The sequence below is a fragment of the Onychostruthus taczanowskii genome, unplaced genomic scaffold, assembly GCF_017590055.1.
Source record: "Onychostruthus taczanowskii isolate IOZ18803 unplaced genomic scaffold, ASM1759005v1 scaffold17, whole genome shotgun sequence".
Taxonomy (NCBI): domain Eukaryota; kingdom Metazoa; phylum Chordata; class Aves; order Passeriformes; family Passeridae; genus Onychostruthus; species Onychostruthus taczanowskii.
In genome coordinates, this window is record NW_024498906.1 from 7,448,365 (window position 1) to 7,471,161 (window position 22,797).

Here is a 22,797-nt window from a genome sequence, read left to right on the forward strand (position 1 = left end):
AGTGATGGGAACTCACATATTAAAGACAATCCTATTTAAAAAAATCTTTTCACTGCAACACTGAAATAATTTAGACTAGGAACCATTTTTAAAACCCAAACACTATCTGAAATTGTCCAGTGATCCATAAATAATCCCATTGCACTCAGAAAAATAAAGAGAGAAAGAGAATGGTAGGAGGAAACTTGAATGCATTCTTAGCTGAAATCAATGCTTGTGAGAAAAACACAAACCAATATTCAAAGGGTCATGAGCTAAGTATACAAAAATTTACAGACTAGCTACAATAATTGTGCCAAAATCAGCAACAGCTAAGAAATTACATAATAAAACAAACACAACTAAAGAAGAGACACATTTTAAACGCCATATCTATCATCACTTTCTCTTCTTTGTTTTATGATCCATCTCTAATACTCCTCATTACTTCTTCACCAAAAATATATCCTTTCCTTTTTTGGTATTGTTAGCTTTCTGGGGAAGAAATTACAATTCTTTGTTTGCATGAAGTCTTTTCCAGATGATGTTATCTACTGTAAAATTAGCACACGACTTAAGAAAAGGAAAAAAAAGAGACAGTTTTGCACCAGCCCTGTCTCACCACTGGTGTGTCAACTATTCTTGCAGAGGGGGAGTTCTAGGAGCTTTGTAAAATGAAAGGATTTGTGCAGAAAAGCATTTATTTACTTTGACATTCCTGAGAATGTCATTCTTAAGACATTCCTAAGAAGCAGTCTTTGTTGTCCATCCAGCATAAAATTCAGGCAGAGTTTCTCGCTCATCTTACCCAAAATTGGGTTTAGAGCAAGATTTCTTTGTACAAGGTGACATCTAAAACTGTGTTATGCTGTGACAATGAGACACTGTGCAAAACCCCTTTGGGGTCCCGAGCATGGGAGACCCCTAATAAAGCTCTTTGTGCCAGGAGTGAGAGACAAACAGGACTTCTTTCAGTCTTCAGGTTGCTGTTTATTTTTATTGTATCAAAAGTTCAGTGCACTGTCTACACCAGACTTAGCGCTCAAGGAGAAGACAGCAAAAAGGTCACAAGATGTACAGTTTCAAGGTCTTTTAAAGCTGTTTCATCCAATTAATTGCTAAAATGTACTTCTTATTTTTCTATTTCTTCTAATTTATTCTTATCTACCAATACCTAACCATTTGTCTACCATGCAACATCTGCATTGCAGCTCTCCCCAGCCAATCACCCCATTCCACCAACATAGCAGAAAATGGATTAGGAGAAGGAGAAGAAGGAGTGTTTTCCTTTTCTCTGAGGCTTCTCAACTTCCCAGGAGAAAAATCCTGGGTGAAGGGATTTTTTCAGAGAATGTGGGTGCCACACACCCCCATAATAAAAACCCAAACTCTAAATTTTTCACCCTTTCATAAACTACACTACTATCTATTTCACACACTTGCAGATTCTAATTCATCCCAAAGTCTTGGAAGCCTTCTCCATGGATGAAGGTTAAAAGCAGTGTTTTCCTGGGAATCAGGACTTGCCAGGACAGGCAGGGGAATATTCCCTGTGCCCTGGTTTCCAACAAGACACCTTTACCTAGACTATGAAACTAGTGCTTCCTGTGTAAACACATTTCCCCTCTGCCCAGGGGTGCTGCAGGGATGGCAGCAGCAGCAGTTCCCGAAGCCGTGTCAAGTGCTGCGAGTACAGCTCGTTATCACACAGCAGTACCACACGCCCCAACACACATTTCTATTCCCACTGTGATTTTAAATGCCTCCTTACAAATAAGCTTCTCAGAGGATTAATAGCCGGATTTTTCTGGTATATAGAACAAGTTCAAATGAGGCAGCCTCAAAAGTCTTGTGCTCTGGCATCTGTTTGTCAGGCAGGACAAGGAAACCTTAGTGGCACTTCCCGAGTACCAGTGTGGGCATGTTCCTTGTAGTCTGAATAGTGAGGCTAAGAAATCAAAACCTGTGGGGATGCTCCAGCCCTCTATCCACTGGTGGGTTTTGTTGACAATGCCTGTTTCCCATTCCCTGGGACAATGGTTCTGATGGTGGAAGATTGAATCAAAGCAGGCTACTGAGTTCTACAAGGTTCAGAGTGCTCACCCAGAAAAGCTCTGAAGCATTTTTCATGTTAATATGTCCAGTGAAATCAACTTTGAAAAGTAAAATACATCTTGTTAAACTAAATTTTGACAGCAGGATGATATTCAACACACAGTGTCACCATCTCCTTTTGAGCTTCCCTTTGGGACAAAAAAGTATTTCCAAGTACTCTTTGTTTGCTTCATTTGTTGCATGTACAATTATTTGGTCAGGTTACCTCACCTTGGACAAACCTATAGTATTAAAACAATTATTTTGTGTTTCAGTTCATAGATAAACAACATATGTATTTATACAGATACATGCAAACACTTAAGTGAGTTAGGTGCTCAGCTGTGACTGAATTTTTGTGTGCTCTGTACATAAAACTAATACCAGGACCCTATGGAGATTCCTGATTTAGAAGTCTTCCAGAATTAAACTTACTGGACATGTAACTTCTACTCTAAGAATTATATTTTCAAAGCTGTCTATGTAAAGCTGACCAACACAACAAATGACTTGAGAAATGCTGTGTGTTAGTGCTGCTGATTTATAGCAAAGAAAGCATGTGTGAAAATCAAAGGCTCATTACCATCAGCTTCTTGTCAGTTTTTCCCAAATGCCCTATTGGATATGAAACAAGTTGGGTCAGGCAAATTGTAATTTATTTGAAGATATATTTGGCCTTAGCAGTTTGTGAAAAGACAGACCATGCAGGCTTAACACACTGACCATGAGTAATGAAGCTGAAGAGATACATTTATATAAATATACAGGCATACCTGTCTGCCTATATTCATGCAAATGCTGATTTAAAAGAAAGAGTAGCAATGATCTTTCCTAACTTTTACTTTCACAAACCATTTAATCAATCAATAAACCTGCCAATCTATATCTGCCTCTGTATGGGGAGAGATCAAGATATTTAAGCCAACTAGGAATACACAATTTAGCAGCAGTGGCACTGCAAAACAGCGTGTACTCTACAAATTAAAAGAAAACAAGAAAAAAAGAATTAGCTAAAACAAGCAATCTCAGCCTTTTTACTGGGAGTCTTAATTTAGAAAATCAACTCAGGAAGAATAATTGTTCCCATTTGTTATTTTGCTTGGATGACTTTTACAGAACTGTTTTTGCCATCACTTGGCAAATTCAGTGGAAGAAACCAATTACCCTGTTATTAAAAGCATATTTGCAGCAAACAACAGATATTCCATATAAGCTGTGCTTATCTGGCCATTTTTCCTAACAGCTTCTGAGGGCATCACGCCTTCATCCCAACATGCCTTGGTGTAAGTGGTGTTTAATGGTAATGCAGATCTCCAGCAGAACACGTTTCTGCTGGCTCCACGTGTATCCCCCTGGGCTCTGTTCCAGGCCAGGGCAGCCTCACTGACTGAAACCTGTGACCTTCTCAGCGTGTTTCCTGCACCGTTCACGGTTTCTCTGCAGCTTGGTTCCAGCCTCTCTCACTTCTGCTGGGGTTATTTTCTGTCAGCATTCCTGTTACAGGCTGCCCCTGTTTTCACAGGTGGTAATATAAGAATGTTTGAAAGTTTCTTCTGGGCTAATACTTTGCTACTTTTCCCTATTAATGAGAGTTTGGTTTTTATTTCACTTCAGTGTTTAATAAGTTTATAAGAAAAGCTGACTTGGGAATTGACCTGAGTATACTTTTCAAAGTCAAGTACTTAGACTTAAATTAATCTTGCTTAATTTTTGGCATATGTGAATCAGCTAAGTCACTTGTATACAATGCCTCCACACTTAGTGGAAAAAAAATTAATTTTCTTTTGGGCTTGAGGCTTTTTCTTCCACTGGTGGTCAAAGTAGTCAAGATTAAAGAAACCATGAACATCTAAACAGGGGGTATTGAAAAATAGGGAGTTAAAATCCAAACCCGTAGTGCATTCACCTCATTCTTCTTGTTTTCCTTGCAAAATCGTATACATTTCATTAAACTTTCAATGGAGGTCTTGAAATGCAGGTTGCAGCACAATCTTTATTCCTCTCATTTAAAATGAAAAAGTTTTAGCAGATCAATAACCAATGGACTAATGAGTCACTGATGATAATAACAGCAATTTACATCAGTAGCACCTATTATCAACAGCAATCACAAAGTACTTGGGAAGCAAATTAACAAACTATTTCTGCTTAAGTGGTGTAGGAAGCCAACTTCCTTTGGAAGCCAGATGAAGAAGGATAGAAAATAATGACCATTAAAGCAAGTATTGAACTACAGTTGCCACACGATTATGTAGAAGAAAATTTGTTGTTCACTTCAAGAATGTGAAAATAGCACTAAATCAGCTATCTCAGCATGGCTGTTCACTGTCAGAAACCAGACCGGGCACTGAAGTTTGCCGTGTGCTCCAATTGCCACTAAATAAGAGGTGTGTTGACACATAGTGTGCTCCTAATTTGAAAGGCCCTCACATGGAAAATGTGACCAGTCTGTGAACCAGCCTCCATGTCCCATGTCATGCCAAGGCTCATCAGTTGAAAAATGATCCTTGCAGTCTTCAGGGGTGCTTAGTACTGCAAGTGAATAGGCACACAGCCTTTCCATAATGGTTTAAAATACCAGAAGTTCTTTATATTTCCCATGAGAAGCAGCAAAGAAAAAAGACACAACAATTAAATACTGGCATGAGTTTGAATTTTCTCTTTCTTTATCACCTGATCATTTTTGAATCACCTTAGCAGATCAGGAGTTTTTCTCTCTATCTGTGAAACTGAAAGTCTCCCTGCTCTATTCTCCACTTTTTTTATGGTTTGCAGACCATTTTTTTCCTATGCACTACATTCAGAATTAAGCTACATTCCTTTGCTATGAAAGTGTGGTGCTGATATTCTCCATGTTTGTATTTCTTTAATTTCTGTAAAATCAAGCTTCCTAGTTTTTGAGATCCAATGTATGTAGTGACCTCCTCATTCTGTTTTTTTTTTGTAAATTCCCCAATTCAAACCCCCTCAGCTGTGGTCTCAGCATGCTATCCCTTCATGCCACGTGAACAGTGAAGATTTACACCTTTCCTTGTCACCACTAGCCTGGAAGTGGCACCCCATGACCCCAGCTGCAGGCAGCTGACTGTTGGTACCCTGATAAACTCTAACACAGCAATTCAGTGAATGCAGGTGGTATTCCCAAGATTCATTGAAATATCCTTCACACACAAATAAGCATTAGTCATCGCTGCTCATTATAATTGTGAACGTATTCAAGATGCTAAGTTTGGTAACAAGTGATGATCAGAAAGGTAATCATCCACCTTGACTGGAAAACATGGATAGTAAATTCATGTAAGTCTCATGTCCTCTGACAGTCATTGAATATATATGGCAACAATCTTTAAACCAAAATTTGTTTCTAAGTGGCTGAGGAATAAAGAAATGGTCCCCTACATTTTATTTTCCCATTTCCTCTGGAAAAATGAAATGCTCTTGTTCATAGTTTCACAGGGAATAAGAAATGCAAGTTCACTTCCATCAAGCAAAGATACAAGAAAAGAGACAAACACAATACAAAAAACAGGGAAGAAAATGTTGTGATATGTGTAAACATTTATATGTCTGCCTAGGTTGAGAAAAAATAAAAGCAAAAAAAACACCCAAAACCAAACAAAACAAAATATTTGCAAGGAAACCTTCCAAGTCATAGTTTTGTTTTTTTTTCCAGAAAAAGCATGACTGGCAAACTGTGACCTGCAGTGACCATGAGTTTGCATAGAGGTGTGGACGGATTGCAAGGTAACAAACTGTGCTCACTGAAATTAACAGAAATTTTACCACTGAAATTAACTGAATTTCATATATCCTTATAATGTAATGCAGCTAAATAAAAAAAAAAAAAGTACTATCCACGGAAATGTGAGATACTGAGAACATCTGCATAATTTTGTCTGTAATTCCACAGATCAAGAAAACTGTCTCAGAAATTATAATCTTTTAAATATAATCCCTTTGGAATTTCACAGGAGTGATTCTTACCTTCAGAATGTATTCATTTACCACCACCAAAGACTTAAATACAAAACAATAATGACAAGATGCTCATAAAAAAAATAGCTTAAGGCCTATAACACCGTGTAAGAAACAACTCTTAATTTCCCCTGTGGTTTTCTGTAATCTTTGACACTACATTTACATTCTGCATAGCTCTCCAATGTGTGCTGGAATCCCAGCACAGCAATATAAAAGTAAAACAGTTTCAAGGGGTTATATTAGGATACTGAGGATCTCAAAGACAAGACATGAGCTATTGACAAGTTTCATGAATAATTTTAGTGCATTTTTATTACTTTGTAGTAAAAATATCTGTACAAGATGCAACATCATTATTCTCTTCCCTCTACTTGCAAATGATTTTTTGATATGTCTAAAAAAATTCCCTTTTCACTTAAAGGTCTAAAATTCACACTTCTAGTTTGAATCTGAAATGTAATTAAAATGCACACTTCTCTGTTAGAGCTGGATGGGCATGAAAATAAGAAATTTCTTTTTACTCCCTTTCATAACTTTGCTTTAATTTTTAAAAGGCTTTTTTTTTTTTAAAAAAGAATATTTTAGTTAATAATTCAGTACTCACTTCAATTAGAATAGTTATTAAAACCTTCAGTGATTAAACGTTTGAAAATAGTTCTATAATTTCAAGCTTGCTACAATTTTGTGCTCTGAAAAGAAAGCTAATGTAAAATCACTTTTATAATCTTGGTACTGTTTCAATATAAGTCTTTAAAACTGCCAAGGAGGACTCTTAACTGACAGTGTATTTCAATACACTTGAAGATGCTCTGCATACAATGGGTCAGTTTTTCAGCAGCTGCAAACTGATGCAAGCCTACTGCCTGAAGGAAAGGGACTTGCTCAGGATCTTGCTCATGCCACTCAGCAGAGAAGGGACAGTTTGCTATCAGGCCAATCATGTCCAATCACCTTAAAATTGTAAGCCCAGCATCACCTGCCTTAGGTAAGTCTGAGAACAGGACAGGATCAGATGCAGATAGGAAGCAGGATTTCCCCATGCTCAGCATCCAGGTATGCACATTTTTTCAGGGTAAATGCTGAGGAGTGAGGTGATGTTGTTAAGAGGGAAGAGCAGCACTGAACAGACACTTCACAGAAATCTTCTGGATTAGACAAGAAGGCAGGCAGGAGAGAGGCTGACTTAGAGGGTAGCACAGCTGCTCTGACAGCTTTCAAAAAGCTAAGCCCACCACCGCTCTGATACAGAGTGAGCTGTGCTGAATATGTCTGAGGTACTCTTACCAAGGCAAGACAAGAATATTTAATGTATATTGCAGCGTTTAAACAGCTGCATGTACTAATCTAATTCTACTAATGCCACTAATAATAGTAGCTACAATAACATACAAACCACACTCAGTCCCTAAGGTTCATTAAAAGGTTGTCTAGTACTGCCTTTCAGCCCTTTATACCGGTACCTTGCATGGTACTTTTAATTTAAATCTGTAAGATTTTGCTTGGCCATTTTGGACTGAAATTTCCCATGTCATTGTCTGTCTCACATTTCCTTTCCTCTTTGCTGGAAAGTCTCAGCTAGCACAAAGTTAGTTATTCCTGAGAATGAGGCCGGGAAAAATTTTTTTCTGAACTTTGGAAGTAATGGATGTCTCCACTGTGCTGAAGTTGGATCACAAAGAGGGCAGGGAAGGACTGGATTTGTACTATGAATGAGAGTTCTCCAAAAGGTGCCAGGTTATCAGGTACCCTATACTTTTTAGAAACATGAAGGCTAAAATCACTTGACAGTTTTCCTAGACTAAGGTTCTCCAGGCTTAAGCTTTAAGGTCTTGAATTGGGACTTTCCTTTCAGTTATGGGTCCAAGCTGTTGCCTGTGGGCAGCAGAACTGAGCAGAGGAAGTCTGTACTCCTCCATTCCTTCAAATCAGTATGAACTGTAAGACCTGTGATTACTCTCCAGATCGCAATGCATTCCTCAGCCATGGCTTGAGATGAAACATGCAAAAATGGGAAGCAGAGTCTATTTCCTGCCATTCACAGGAAGGAAATCCTTATGCATGGAATCTATGAGGTCTATGAGGTCTGGACTAAAACCCTATTCTGTACTGACAGTACAGCTGACATGATGTGGGGATCACTGGCAGCCCCAGTGCCTGACACAGCTCCAGTGTCAGGGGAGGGAAAAGGGAGGAGTTGCAAAGGGGAGAGACAACGGCTGGAACTGAGAGGGACCAAAGACAATAAAATGGATGAGGAAGATGTGAGTGAGGGACAGGGACTTACACATGACCTTGTCAGGTTGAAAATTGAACAGAGTGGAGAATATTGGACCTGGGGTGAATACAATGAGTTAAGTCTCAATAGAAAGGAGACCATGGGACTGAGAAACTGGAGATTCATCACTTAACCAATTTTAAATCTTAAAAGATCATTAACTGATACAGTTAGATCTTAACATTAAATGGACAATCAGGGAATGATTCAGTCAAAGACTGGAGAAGGCGTCTGAGCAGAAAGCGGGCTGACACTGTTTCCATCTCCAGTGTCTGGGAAGTAAGGGAAGAGGGGGCTGCGAAGGGTGTAAGGAGAAGAAAAAGAGAGGATGGAAGAACAGAAGGAAGGTGAGTGTTAAGGTGGAGGGAACAAGGCAGAGGATATTGTGTCTGGAGTGACCAGAGCAGATGGCACAAGACTTTGCAGGGACTGGAGCACGTTGCTGAGTGCAGCTGTCCTCCCATGCCTTTCCCTGCCAGCGATGCCTGCAGGAGCTATCAGGGAATTGCTGTAGGCCTTTGCCTGTGCACAGGCAGGGGAGGAAATCCCTCTGCTGCTCTCAGTTCCTGTGCCCACCTGGTGTGCTGGCCCCAAAGCACTCAGTATTCCTGATGATCAGGGGGGCCCCCACAGGTACTGAGTGGGAGAGTTTCCCCCTGAGATTTCTTTGTAAAGCACTGTAGAAAAACGCATTTAGACTGTGGAAATGCAGGCACCCAAGAGTTAAGGAAAACCACATTTCAGGTTTTTTATTTCCATACTTGTTTAAACAGCTTTGCTGTTCTGCAGCCATGAAGTGGACAAATAAATTGTGTGGTATTTCTCCTTCATTCCTTGTAAAATTGTATTGAAAGAAATGAGCAGGAAATTTCAGGATAAGCAAGGACATTCTCAAGGAAGTCAAATGTTGAATGTAAGAGCTGACTTTTAGCCCTGCCTGAGTTCTTCTCTGATGCTAATCAAGTCACTAAACCAACCAGACTTGTCATTATGCTTGATTTTATACGGGCTTAATGCACAGAAATGCTTAACTTTCCCAGATGCAATTGAAGCCTCTGGGTGCTAAGCTTTGAGTGAAAGCTGAAATACCACATGAAATACAATATGAAATACTCTGCAATATCAATTTCTACAGAGAGACTCATCTAAAAGAAGTGTATAAATTCTTAGCTCAATGCCTCTATGTAATAGAAAAATTCAAATAATCTCATGCATATTTTGTGCAAATATAAGGATTGGTTTTTTCTGCAGTTAGATGATGTGGTGATAAACCTTACAGAATTTCACTTTCAGTGCTGTTTGACTGATTTGAAGTAATGGGATATAGAGATATGTTGAGAAATGAAGGTATTAAAAAAAAAAAAAAAGGATTGATTAGTTATTCTCTGCCCTGGGTGGTTCAGGGCGTGAGTAGGAAAAGGAGTATGCAATTAAAACTTGATCAGCATCCAGTAATGAAAAACAGTTAAGCTTGCACTGTTAACCTTAATTATAACATTTCTTAGTTTCTTACCTTAAAAACTCAATAACATTTTCAAGTGTTCTTAGTTTGTGTTGATTACAATATGTGCAACTTATGTGTACCTTGTGGAATTTGCCATGTCTGGTCTGCTGTTGTTGGGTTTTTCTCCTTGACAGTAGAACTTCTTTTAAAATAAATCTGTTATGTTGCTTCCTTAGTTTCTCTTTATCCTTTCTTAGATGGAAAACCAGACCACGCTTAGCTTAAGTCAGCATGGCCCCTAAATTCCTGGGCACATATCTGAACATCAGATAAAAGAACAGTAACTTGGCACTTTTCCACTGCATCTTGAAAAAAAGCCCAAAACAAAATGCTGAAAGCTTAAGCACTTGCAAACCTTTCTGTTCAGCTTTGAAATGAGATTTCCACTTATTTGGTCTGAAGACAGGAATATAAAGCAGTTAAAGTCCCTGAAACAATAGTTAACCATGTAGTTTCCATAAAACACAAAGAAAAATGTGAATTTCAGATACTATATTAAGAGGTGTAATACTCATCCCCTGACCAGGATCTGCTAGACCAGGCTGCTCCAAGCCCCATCCAACCTGGCCCTGAACACTGTCAAGGTTGGGGCATCATATGGAGTAGGTAAGAATGATTTGCAAAAATTTAAACTGTTACAGGATGAGTTTCAAGTTACAGCACTGCAAAAGTGTTTTAGACTTCAGCATGAATGTTCCTCATGCCTTTGCAGAAAACAGCTGCTTCAGGCTTTTTAAGTTTGACCTGACCCAGCATTATCTCCCTTATGGGAGGCCCCCTCAGACAGTGGCACTCTGCATAAGCACAAAAGTTTATTTTCATGCACCTCGTTTCAGGAGTGCAGGCTTAATTTAAGGACTACAAACATGAAAATGAGGCACCATTTTTAAGTTTTAACATTTAATTATACACAAAGGAGACACTTGGATGCAGAGCAATAGGTACATAACACCATAAACAAAACTTCCACACATTTTTTGCCACAAGTCACAAGCATGAGTTGAGGTTAGATCCCCTTGCTGGATTTTAGAGAAAGGCTGGAGAATGTTTTGGTAACTGATGAAATCTCTTAAGGAAACGAGAATTTGATATCTGTAATAAAATCTCTCATTTCACAGCTTCCGTCCAGGGGATCAGGAAGGAATATCCCGTATCTTTAGAACATCTTGTATGTTTGGTTTCCTCCATTATAGATTTTTTTCAACTTCTTCAGCTCTGCCAAATGCAGGAGTTTGGAACTGGAGCCCAGTGTCTGTGGGAACTGCAGACATCAACTGCAGAGCTCTGCCTGGATGTTTTCTTCATGTCCTGCAGCACACAGGCAAACCAGAGAGCTGCTGGTGCAGCCAGATTTCTTGTGGCTTTCCCAGGGCTGTTCCATGACACGGCTGCCCATTTGGCAGCTTGACCAGCACACAAATTTTACCAGGTTGTGAACTAAACCCATGGGTTATAGGCTTGCTCTATCATGACAATGCTTTCTAGATTTTTATTTTCTAATGTATAGCTTTATAAATATTTGATTATCGTATGCTTGCTTTCCCAAGCTGCCTATAAATGCTTTTATTTTCTTTATTTTTTGTTGCAAACTGAGACTGTCTTGCAAACATATGACTATGAAACTGCGCTAATTATGGAATTCGTTCCAATTTAATGTCTGGTTTATCATGGACCTATTTATGGATAGGCCAAAAGCTGTTCTGGCAAATTAGCAGGAAATGGGAAAAAGAAATATCAGTATGAGCTTCATAACTGTTGGCACTAACTGTGCCTTACTTATGCTCTACTTTAATGATGTTGTTTTATTTTTCCTCAACGAAAAAGCTGGTATAAGAGGCCTCTAAATTCGTAGAACTATTAAGTTCATGATGAAAATAACATTAAGCTAATGTTTCCTGCTTATTTCAGCAATAGAGTATTGGTGTTATCGCATCATTAAAATGTTTTAGTAAGTTTATCAAAGAAACAATGGTGACAAAACATCTTTAGTGCCTGTGGAATCTTCTTTGCCATCTTATAAAAACCCAAATTACAGCACCATCCCAGCCTGGAAAGCCCACAGCTCCCTTCTACATTGTAGATGCATTTTAAGACAGTAATTCAAGCTACCTGTGTCTTTTAAATAATGGGTGAATTAGTATTATACAAGGTTTGGGAAAACTGATTTTCCTTCCATGAAACATTTAGAATGCAGTTCTTATCTCTCATTTACTACTGTGTTGGGTAAAAGCAATTGAGAATGGCAAACCTACCAGGGGCTAGATAATTTAGCATTGTCTTGCCAGCTGTGGCCAGAACTTGGTCACACACTTTCTGCTGGCTCCCATCAAGATGAAAAATCTTATCCATTTTCTGTTGCATTAATATTAATGCTCACTCTTGTTTAGAACTGGCTGTGTTTTGCTGAATTTTCTGTTGCATCCACAATGCAGACTAATTGTGCTCAGCTGCACTCTCCCGGGTGCTGCCAGCCTGCATGCAGGGTTTGCATTTCATGCAAACCAGACAGCAGAGATGTGGGGGGACCTGTGCAGTGGTGTCAGGCTGCAGTCGTGGCAGGTGCCCAGATCTGGAACCTGCAGAGCTCTCCCAGGATCTGCCATCTAGATAAGGCCTGCACGGACATTCTGAACAGAGTTGAAAGTAAAAATAATTAATAATAATAATAATAATAATAATAATAATAATAATAATAATAATAAATCACTGGCTCAAGACTTGAAACTTCAAAATAGTAAATAAATAAATTGCCTAGTCTTCAAAGCACACGTGGTTAGCTCTCTGCTTGAGGTATTTTCCCCTATAGATTCAGAGTTGGGAAATTGCCTTTATGCAGTATTTAAATGGCTTCCTTTGCTTTTCAAGTGGAAGCTGGCTGCAATGTACAATGTCTTTAGGGAAGGAAGTCACTCCCTGATGGCTGGCCAAGAAAAAGTGAAGACAGCAGCTGCAGAGGCAGCTGGAGTTACCACCCTCACAGATGGAGAGAAAGTGCTGGGCTGTAGCTGAAACAGGAGGGAATTAATGAAACCAGAAGGAAGGTAAAAATAGGGAAATAGAAAACTAGATAATGTGTCTTAATAAGATCTGAAGGTTTTCTGCATATTCTGGTGTGACATAGCCTGGAATAACTCTAGGCTCTTAAAAAAGGCTGTGTACACCACTGTCAGATAATGCTCTTTTCCTGACCCAGAGATGGAGCAACTGAGAGGCATTTTAAAGACTTTTATTCCATTTTTAGTCTCATGAGAAGGGTGAGACAATACAGATGTTATAATTTATGCCATCACAATCAGAAGCCAACCATTTCCTAATTACAATACACTACAAGCATTTCTTGGCCTATCAGCTTTTTGCCACACTATGTTGTAAAGCCAATAATCTAAAACTACTCTTCGTGGGGCCCACTACAGTGCATCTTTTATAGTTTTATTTCTCTAAAGTACTTAGTCTTATTTTCAAGGCCATCCTTTGAAACTTTTTTCTAGTTCCATTTCTCTGTCAACAGTATCTGTCCTATTCCATGGCATTTCTAAGTCAGCATTTCTTATCTCAAAGTTTGCATACAGATATGGATCTCCTGTCAGGCCCTGAGAACAGAACAAATGGAACAAATCCGTTTCCTACACACCACATACTCTGTAGAAAGTGTAGTTTCTCTGGACAGGACTGTAACAGAGACAGAAACCTCTTCCAAACTGGATCAGGTTGTGGATTCCTTATCCTGGAAAGTGGTAAGCCTTTGCTAGGCACTAGGCTGAGTTCTAACAACACAGACTCTGTTGGATTAGATTAGAAAGAGATCAGTGGCTGTTCTCAGACAGTGGCCAGCAGCACAAACAGGAAAATATAAAAGTATCTAGTCCCAAGCACAGTCTTCTAGCATTCAGTAACTTAAGGCCTACTGGTCTTACATAACTTGTTCATTTTCCTTGATATCCAGGATCTGACAAGATCTAAGCACTACAACAAAGTAGAAATTGGAACCTCTTATTTTTTCTTATTTTTATTCTAGTGAAAACTGAGATAGAATGTATTTTAAGGAGTTGGTTTTAAGAAGAAATTTGAACTAATAATTTGGGGGAGCTTATTAAGTAGAAATGGTTATTTGTGTAAACTCAGATCTTTTCAACAGAAGGAAATAACCCATTGAATAAACATCAAAATAAGGATAGTCTTTTCCATTTTAGATTTTCTTCATACTTTCTTAAAAATGCTGTGAGAAAACAAATTTCATGCTAAAGAATTTAGGCCTAGTGATAGTAGGTACACATGCTTATGTGCTTATGATAAAGCTGCTGAGGGAAAAGGAAAAAAGAGAAATATTAACATCCAAGCACACACCAAGACAATGTGCTTTTTGGGGGACAGAAAACATTAAACGGACAATATCAGAAATACAATTTCTGCATATGGACATAACTAAGGTTTAAACATTTAGTCAAGGTTTGAATACAAGGAGTTATTTTCTTTCTTAGTTCACTGGTTCCCATATCAGTAGGTTCTTCTCAAAAAAAGTTTCAAACAAAAAATCTATACATGGACTTACAGAATGAAATGCATATTGAAGTAAGCAATGAAAATTATATCTTCTTTGTATAAGCAACCTATATTAAAAATTGTGTTTGATCATTAATATTTTAAATGTTTTTAAATATAAAAAATAATCCATCTTTTAAAATTAAAAGTGCTAGGTTTTTTGTCAAAGGAATCTAAAAATAATTACAAAATTGTCATTTTGGTGAACAAATGTACATGGGAATCACGTCGTCCCCCAAATGCTTGTGAATCAATTTCACTGGAGGTGAAAATCCATTTCAGAGATCCACTCTCACAGCTGAGTGTTTCTTCTTGTTATAGCACTGGACAGATAATCTGCATCTTCCAAATACCACCTGCAACAAAACTGCTACCAGATGCCAAGCACTAAATCTTTATGAGCTGTGTGACCCTTGTTAGGAAAAATGTTACACAGACCTGGACTGTGAAAAAATATGTACTGGAGGGACAGTATCTTAACTTCAAGGATTAATTAGTCACCAGCTGATCCTTCCTAACTGCTCTCATCAATCTCCAGTTTAATTTATTCCTAGAACTCCTGTTTTCTGTAGGGTTGATAATGGATATTAGCATTTGAAGTTCCCACAAGAGACCATTTGTCTTATGGGTTTAGTTCAGTTAGACTCAAATAGTTACAGCTAGACTGTACAATCCTCAGTCAGGCCCTTATAAGTCCTAGCTTTAGGCCATAGCTCTGCATAAAATGGATTGTGGATGAATGTCAGAGCTCACAAGAATATCCTCTTCCTGTTGAGTGAAGCAGCAGGTTGACAGATATGTTTGAGCCCTTGGTCCCATATGAAAAATCACATGTTCCAGTGCTTCACTATGTGGGAGCTCATTCTCAGATCAGGTCTCCCAGATAGGAAACCTGTCAGATTTACAGCTTGAGACAGGCAGAAAAGTCTGGCAGCCTGAAGTGAGGCAGCCAAAACCTCCCTTATATCCCCAGAGGTACAAATGGGCTTCAAAAATCAGTCTTGAAGAAATAGGTGAACAGAGTGTCCCATGTTTTTGAAGGAGAAACAAAAGCATGTATGGTTGTCTTTTCCAGACTTGCTCTAATACTAGATTAGAAGCTAATTTTAGACTGTGTTTACTTTAAGTAAAAAACAGTCCCTGGGAAATGAGAAAGCAGGGCTTTAATTTCCCTGGAATACTAAACTACCAACCATGACAAAATGCAGTTACAGAGTGACAGTTAGACAGACAGCAGAATCCATGGTATTTACAATTTTGTCAAATGAGTCCCCTTCTGCAAATGTTTTGGCCTTTGCATATTTACATTCCTTGTGCTTGGTGCATTGATATGCCTCATGTAGCACAGCTTCTGCACCCCATCACTGCTGCTCTTCCTGCTTTCCAGTCTGCAGGTTTCCATCGCTCCTTTGTTTCCTTTTTGAATGCAATATGTACTCATTTTACAGTAAATGCCATTTTACATTAGCTCAGCTGTCCTCATGACATAATTTGACTTGAAGCTATGCAAATTACTTCTTTCCAGATACCTCTGATTAGCTGTAAAAAAACCCTCCCTAATTAGTCCAGAGATAATCAGGGAGAAATCACAGTTGATTACATATATTGAATTTGCTTCTCCAGTCTGAACTGCTTTATTTCCTGCCACAGGACCTGTGAGCATTCTATAGAGTTTGCACCTTCCCTTCCCTTGCAAACCACTACTCCCTCACAGTTCCATCAAATCAAACATTTCTTTTCATACTGACTCTAACCAGACAGCGAGAGATCCCTGCTGACAGCCAAAGAGAAATTGGCCAGCCAGGTGCAGTGCAAATTCAAATTCTGCCTATTGCTGGAGACACAGGCTGGTAAATCTCACTGAAAATACACAGATGTCAGAAAGTTTTACAACTGGCAGCAAAGAGAGGGGGCACAAAAGCAGATCTTCTGATAAAAATGACATTGTCAGCTGATATTAAAGTGACAATTGTAGAGGTCAGTAATTTATACTGAATTTCCAGTGGAGATTTGCTGGTTTGCCTCACGCTGAACTCTTGTCCCTTCGTGATGGCTCAGTAATTTATCCTAATCCATTTTTCAAATAAACAGGGACAAGTGAACTTCAGAAGGCTCAACATTCAGATCCAATTTGAGTAAACAGATAAATGTTCAAAGGTTTATCCAGAGTTTGTTTTCAATTACCCAAAACATCTCAAGTCTTTGAGTTAGGAGGGCTGGTAGCCTTTTCTGCATGATCCGTAAACTCTTCCCATATAAAGTGCCTTGACAAGGTGAAGAGTAGGTCATGTCCCTCTTAACAAAACCTCTCTTTTTCAGAAACAAGGCCACAGGCTGATATTCTCTGTAAGAAAAGGAGGGGCAATCATTGAGCTTCAGGTCTTTTATTGAGTAACAACTCCAGACAAAAACACAGATGAAAAATACCCCATATTTTGAGTTTAACTTGTGTAAGTTCTTGATGATGCTAGGAATTCAGACCTGAATCTGAAGTTTCTGAAGCATCCCACAAGGGATGTGATTTGAACCTTGGATTTGTGTTTCTTTCAGATGGAGTCTGAAACTTCCTCTAAAGTGCTTTTTCAAAATTCAAGAAAATTGTAACAGCACAAGGGTGAAAATGGAGATATTTTAACTTAAAGTTGAAATGAACTGCAGATTTGATAAGCTAGAAAGATCAAAAAAGGAATTTTCAGCATGTGGCATGAGCAAGAAGAGGAGGATTTTGCCCCTTAATGAACCTTGCAATGCATGAAAGGAGATCTCTGCAAGACAAAAAGAAAGAAACCTAGAATTTTCAGTTAGCTCAAACTCCCTGAGATCTATGGAATAAAAATATAGGACTAAGTTCTTCCCAGATTTAAGACAATGTAAGTCTGAAGCAGTGATTCAAGACTGAATCTTAGATAAACCTGATACCAAGATGCTATAATATTACCAAAAAGAGTTGTGATACATTTTTCTTTTTGAGAAAAAAAAAATAGTAGTTTCTTTGGGCTACTAGTAGGAATTTTTCCAATGAGGAATTCCTTTGTCTCCTTGTTGCTGGGTGATTTCTGGAGAAACTAAGGCCTAACCTGAAGATTTCTGTCATAAAAGGCAATATAAAGCACCTAGAATGGCACTACATCCTTCCACACACTGCCTCTGGGTTCTCAGGGTCACTGCTCTGCAAAGAAAAGCAATGGCAAGAATATGACCATGAAATGGATTCCACAACAGTATGGAACATAATCATTCTGGGATTCCTTTGCACACTTTTTATTACAACCATGAAACCATGGTTGCATAAATTGAGGTATTCTGTAGATGTAGTAATTTCACATGGTGATAAAGAAAAATCTGAACAGGAAGAAGAATTATCCAAGCAGGTGTTTTGTTAATATTTGTGTTAGAATTTAAAGACATATATTAACATGTCAAAATTATTCACATTTTTTACACTTTTGTTTTTTTGCCTAACTTTTTGTCAACAGCATTTTACAGTTTTTAAGACAAAACCATCCCATCAGAACAATCACCATAGCCACAGTTTTACCTCTGCTGATTTTCTCAGAGGCAGCTGGGACATAGTCACAGAAGGGGGTGCAGGTCACACAAATCATTCTAGACCTGCAGATGCCCTTCTTCTCCATGGTTACATTTCCTGTCAGAATCAGAGGTAAACTTTTAAGACAAATTTCCACACCTGGCAGGGCACGTAGAGTCATTGACAGTGATGATAAGTGACAGACAGTTTCTGTCACTTTATTACAATCTAAATGTATGTAATAATAATAAAAACATCAAAATTCTTACATGCTCACACTGTGATGTAGCCAACACTGCAACACTTTGTGTCCTTTCCTGTCAGAGCCTGCACAATAATTTCTGGTCCATTTCTCTGCTGTACAGCTCTCCTGTGCTTCTGCCAGAGATGCTCTTTCTCATCTGCAGAGTCAGGGCACAGCTGGAGAGAAGGCTGAGCTCCCAACCCCTTTTCACCACCCTGCTCTTCCTCCCTCTTCTCCAGGGATGCTACAGCTACAGCATGATTAGTGGAGAGGCTGTTCCAAGGGGAGGAGAAAGGACAGGGGACTTACCCCATACCATGGGATTAAAGAAGGAGGAAAATGTTTCCAAACCCCTTTGGTGTTTCAGAATCTATCACAAGTTAAAGCCTTTCAGGGACACAGGCCAGTCATACAAGGGAGATAATTATGAAAGAAAGGTTAGGTGAGTACAAAAACAACAACAACAAAAAAAATCTTATTTCTAGACCCCACTGACTCTTTTCTAAATTCTCCACATGTGAAGGTGCAATACAGATTTGGGTTTGGTATTAGAAATTATTCAAGTAGAGTTGTCTCTTGGTTTGAGGTGGAACATTGTGGAGGCTCTATAAAGTTGTCTCATGTCAGTCCCAGTCACTTGCAGGTACAACATGCACAGTCATCCTCCCTGGCAATGTTCACCTTTAACAAAGTCCTAGTGATGCTTATGCATCTATACCCTGGTAACTAAATAACCTCTACTAGGGATTTTTTACTGTTTTCTTTGCTTTACATGAAAGAGTGGAGGGAAGTTTACTTTTGAACAAATTCATCTCCATGATGCATTTATTGTTAATACAGGATTTCACAAAGGACCCATTTGCAGGCAGATCAAATATACAAGTTCTGTGGCCTCAGATTTGAACTATACAAAGGAAATCCCACTCTGCCTTTTAAAAGCCACATTTGACCCTATCACAAAGTAATTCATTCTAATGACATGGACATTTTCACAGCATAGCAATCTGCTTTTTCAAAAAATCCAAGACCCTTTTCCATCTTACCTTAAGGAATAGATTGTGAAGTAAAGCCAAAACACTTGATGTCAAGGCAAGAGATATCAATCTATGAATGTTTTGCAGTATGATGACTTTATTATCATTATACTAAAGGCATTATTTATGACAGATTTTTAGGGGAAAGAGAAGCAATTGATAATTGCAGTCTTGATTATATGGAAACTGAACTGCTGCTGAAATATAAAACTGCATGTTAATGCTCACTGAGGTCAACAGGAAAACTCAAACAAATTTTAGAAATGCAGGATCAGGATTTCAGTGTTGAAATGTTCCTTTTTTCCTCCTGATAGATTGTTAAAGGTACTTCTTTGCATAATGTTTGACTGGTTATTGAGTTACCAGGATAGAGATAGGTGCATAAGCAATGAGAAAATTCTCACAATCAAAAGTAACCACCCTCCTCAGCCTGATCCTTCAACAGCCATCCATTCAAATGTAAATCTTTTCATTCATTCTTTTTATAATTTATGCTTTCAGTCTCTTTCAGTGGTAAAATAAACACTACTAAATGATAGCAGCATTATTGGGATCATTTACACTAATAGTCTTGGCATTGGCACACTATACCCTTACATAAAAGGAGTTGACCAGACTGGCTTATTATTACAAAGCGTGCATATTTTAATGATCATATTTAATTATTTTCTGGTTAAGTCAGAATTGTTCCTGTTTTGTTATCAGCAATATTCATATTCACCAGCTAGTTATAAGTGAGTTCCTAAATAGAATTACACCAATATTTAAATGCTTTTGTATCATGAGAAAAGTAATATAAAATCCAAACTGCTTCCTCTTAAATAAAGCTTATAACTATGTAAAGTGTGAATTGGAGATATTAATAATCTGCATTTTTTGTTTATTCTTGACTGATGAGTAGGTTGGTTGTAATAAGATGCAATTAGATCTTTGCATGAGACAATGCAGGATTTGATCAAAAGAAAGAGTAGAGAAAACACTGCTGTCACAAATACTTTGCACGATTTCACTGGAAGAAAACACAAAGTTGGTTTCTTAATTGTGAATTCATCTTCATATAAACATTATTTGACTGGAGTTTTCCTCAATAATTTCAGTACAGAAATAAGCAAGGGACAGTCCTGGTTGCTATTGAACTTTGATGATGCCTTCTGATGATCACAAAAATTAGGGTTTTTTCCTCTGTATCTCACAGTATCTGCTCAGAGTGTTGGATTTGTTTTGAGCAGCTGAGAGAAGCTCAGCTTAACCTTACACTCAGATGGAAGGACTGACTTGCCCATGAGACTGAGTTAAATCCATGAGAAACACAGAAATAAAACATGTTCTGTAGGTGCCAACATGCCTGGTCCATCAAGGCAGGTCAGTTCAAAGTCACTGGACTCATCAGGTACCTGACTTCATCAAATGCTGAGAGAATATTGAATTATGTGGTGTCCTAAGCTATTAGCTAAGCTGCTGAAGGACTAGGAGCTCTGAAATTAGAGGTGGTAAGTTCAAGAAGGGGGAAAGAAAGTTCCTCTGCTTGTCTGTAGGAAGAGGAATAGTTTCAGATTGGTGAAAGAGACAAGATGAAAGACATTTAAACAAGACTTTTTCTCTCCAGCATGTCAGAATATGCATTAGGGAGCTGCAAAACCAGAGCAATTTTTTAAACAAAATTAATTTTTGAATTACTTCTATCAGGGAAATTAAAATAACCTGTGCAGAAATCATAAATTACTTGAGATTTGGAAAAAGATTTTCTGCTCTCAATCTTCATTTTCTACTTGATGAAATGAGGAACAAATAATTTGAGAGACACTGAAATATTTAATAACAGTAAGATGTTATTAAATATAATTCTGAAGAAATCCTTAAAGAATTCTGGATAAAGCTTGCAGTTGACAAAGCTGATCCAAAGATGTCTATTTAGATCATTTGGTAAATTGACTCCAAATATACAAGCATTTGATACAGCTAAAAGTAGTAATGTTATTGCAGCTGTTGTGGCTTAGTTGTATAAAATAGAGGCAAGGTTTGTAAGAAGAGGCACTGTTTTTCTATTGGATCAATGGATTTAACTGGAAAAGCACTCCAACCACAAATATCATGCACAAAACCTTCTTTAGCTGAAGGACGGCTCTTAGTAAGAGAATGTAAAAAAAGGGTGAGCTGGAAATGAGAGAGAAAAGCTGCCACAGAATAGACAATATCCTTCAATAATTAGATATGTCACCAGGGACATGAGAGATGCATCCCTTACTGGTTTGAAATATATTAGTGCCGTAGTGTCTGGGCTTTTCAATATTCCGGCCCATATCTGTCTGATTTTTATCAGTTTCCACACAGAAATGAAGAGAGCTCACGTGCCCAAGGCTTCTCTTTTTTCTTCCTTTTCTGAGTATATATGCTGATCTCAAAAGAGATATTTCTCCTTACAAAACTTGCCTGAAGTTAAGCTGAGTGCATTATTGACACAGAACAAAGCTAAAGGATGTGGGACTTTATCCTGAAAAGCAACTATTCTGGAAAGGTGCAGGGAATTGTGGGTTTTTATTGTTCAAAGCTGTGATAAACAGGACTCTGGCACTCTTTGAATGTGAAACAGGAATGTTATCAGGAAGGAGGGAACAGGTACAGTCTCCACAGGCAGGGCTGAAGAGGCCACCACTGGTGAGCTGTATGTAATTCTGACATGTTTCTAAGAGAACACTGCAAATTTAACAGTCTCAGAAATGACTCAAAAAGATTATTGCAGAAACATATCTCGGAATGAAGCTGTTTCCTATGGAGAAGGAGGATATGTGATTTTGAAACAATCTATATGTAGACGTGACAAAAGAAAACTAGCATTTCCTTTAAAAAAATAAACAAAATACAGTAAGAGTTACTGACTGGCAGTTAACACTAGAGAAATTCAGGCTGAAATGAAGGTATAACCTTTAATAGCAGAGCATTAACCATTGGAATCATTGACAAAGAACCAAGAAAAAATATTCTATTGCTTTTATTAAATGTGTGTTTTTAAAAAGATATCTTCTACTTCAGCTGTGAGGTATTGGGCTTGAAAAAAGAGCTTTTAGACAAAATTACATGGACTGCTTTGTGCAGATATTCTTCAGGCTTCAGAAACTGTTAATCCTGGAACCCTGCAACCACATGCACACTGAAAATAGCATCTCATAATAGCATTCCTTTTGCAGGTGTTAACTCTGAAAGGCACTCAGCAATGAGCAGAAAACAAACAAATGAAAAACCAAACCAATGAAAAAACCAAACAAAAGAGGAAAGTTCACAGAGTGATGAGTCAGGGAACTAAGGAAGGAGGAAGTGGCCACAGCAATCCCTGGCCCCAAGGATGGTGTCAGTGGGCACAGCACCAGGAATGAGCTCAGCTCACTGAACTGGTCATTAGCAATGGTCAGGAGCTAGGGTCACCAACAGCATCCTGCAGGCTCTGACAGACAGTGCAGGGTGGCTCTTCCACACCTGTGCTCACAATGGGTATTACAGAGCTATTAAATGTGTGATCTGTCAGACATTGCTGCATCCACCCTTACCAGGAAGAATTAGTAGGGGTTGATACAGGGGATAGGGACTGAACTATGCAGCCATATGCTTTTCTGCTCCTCATTACAG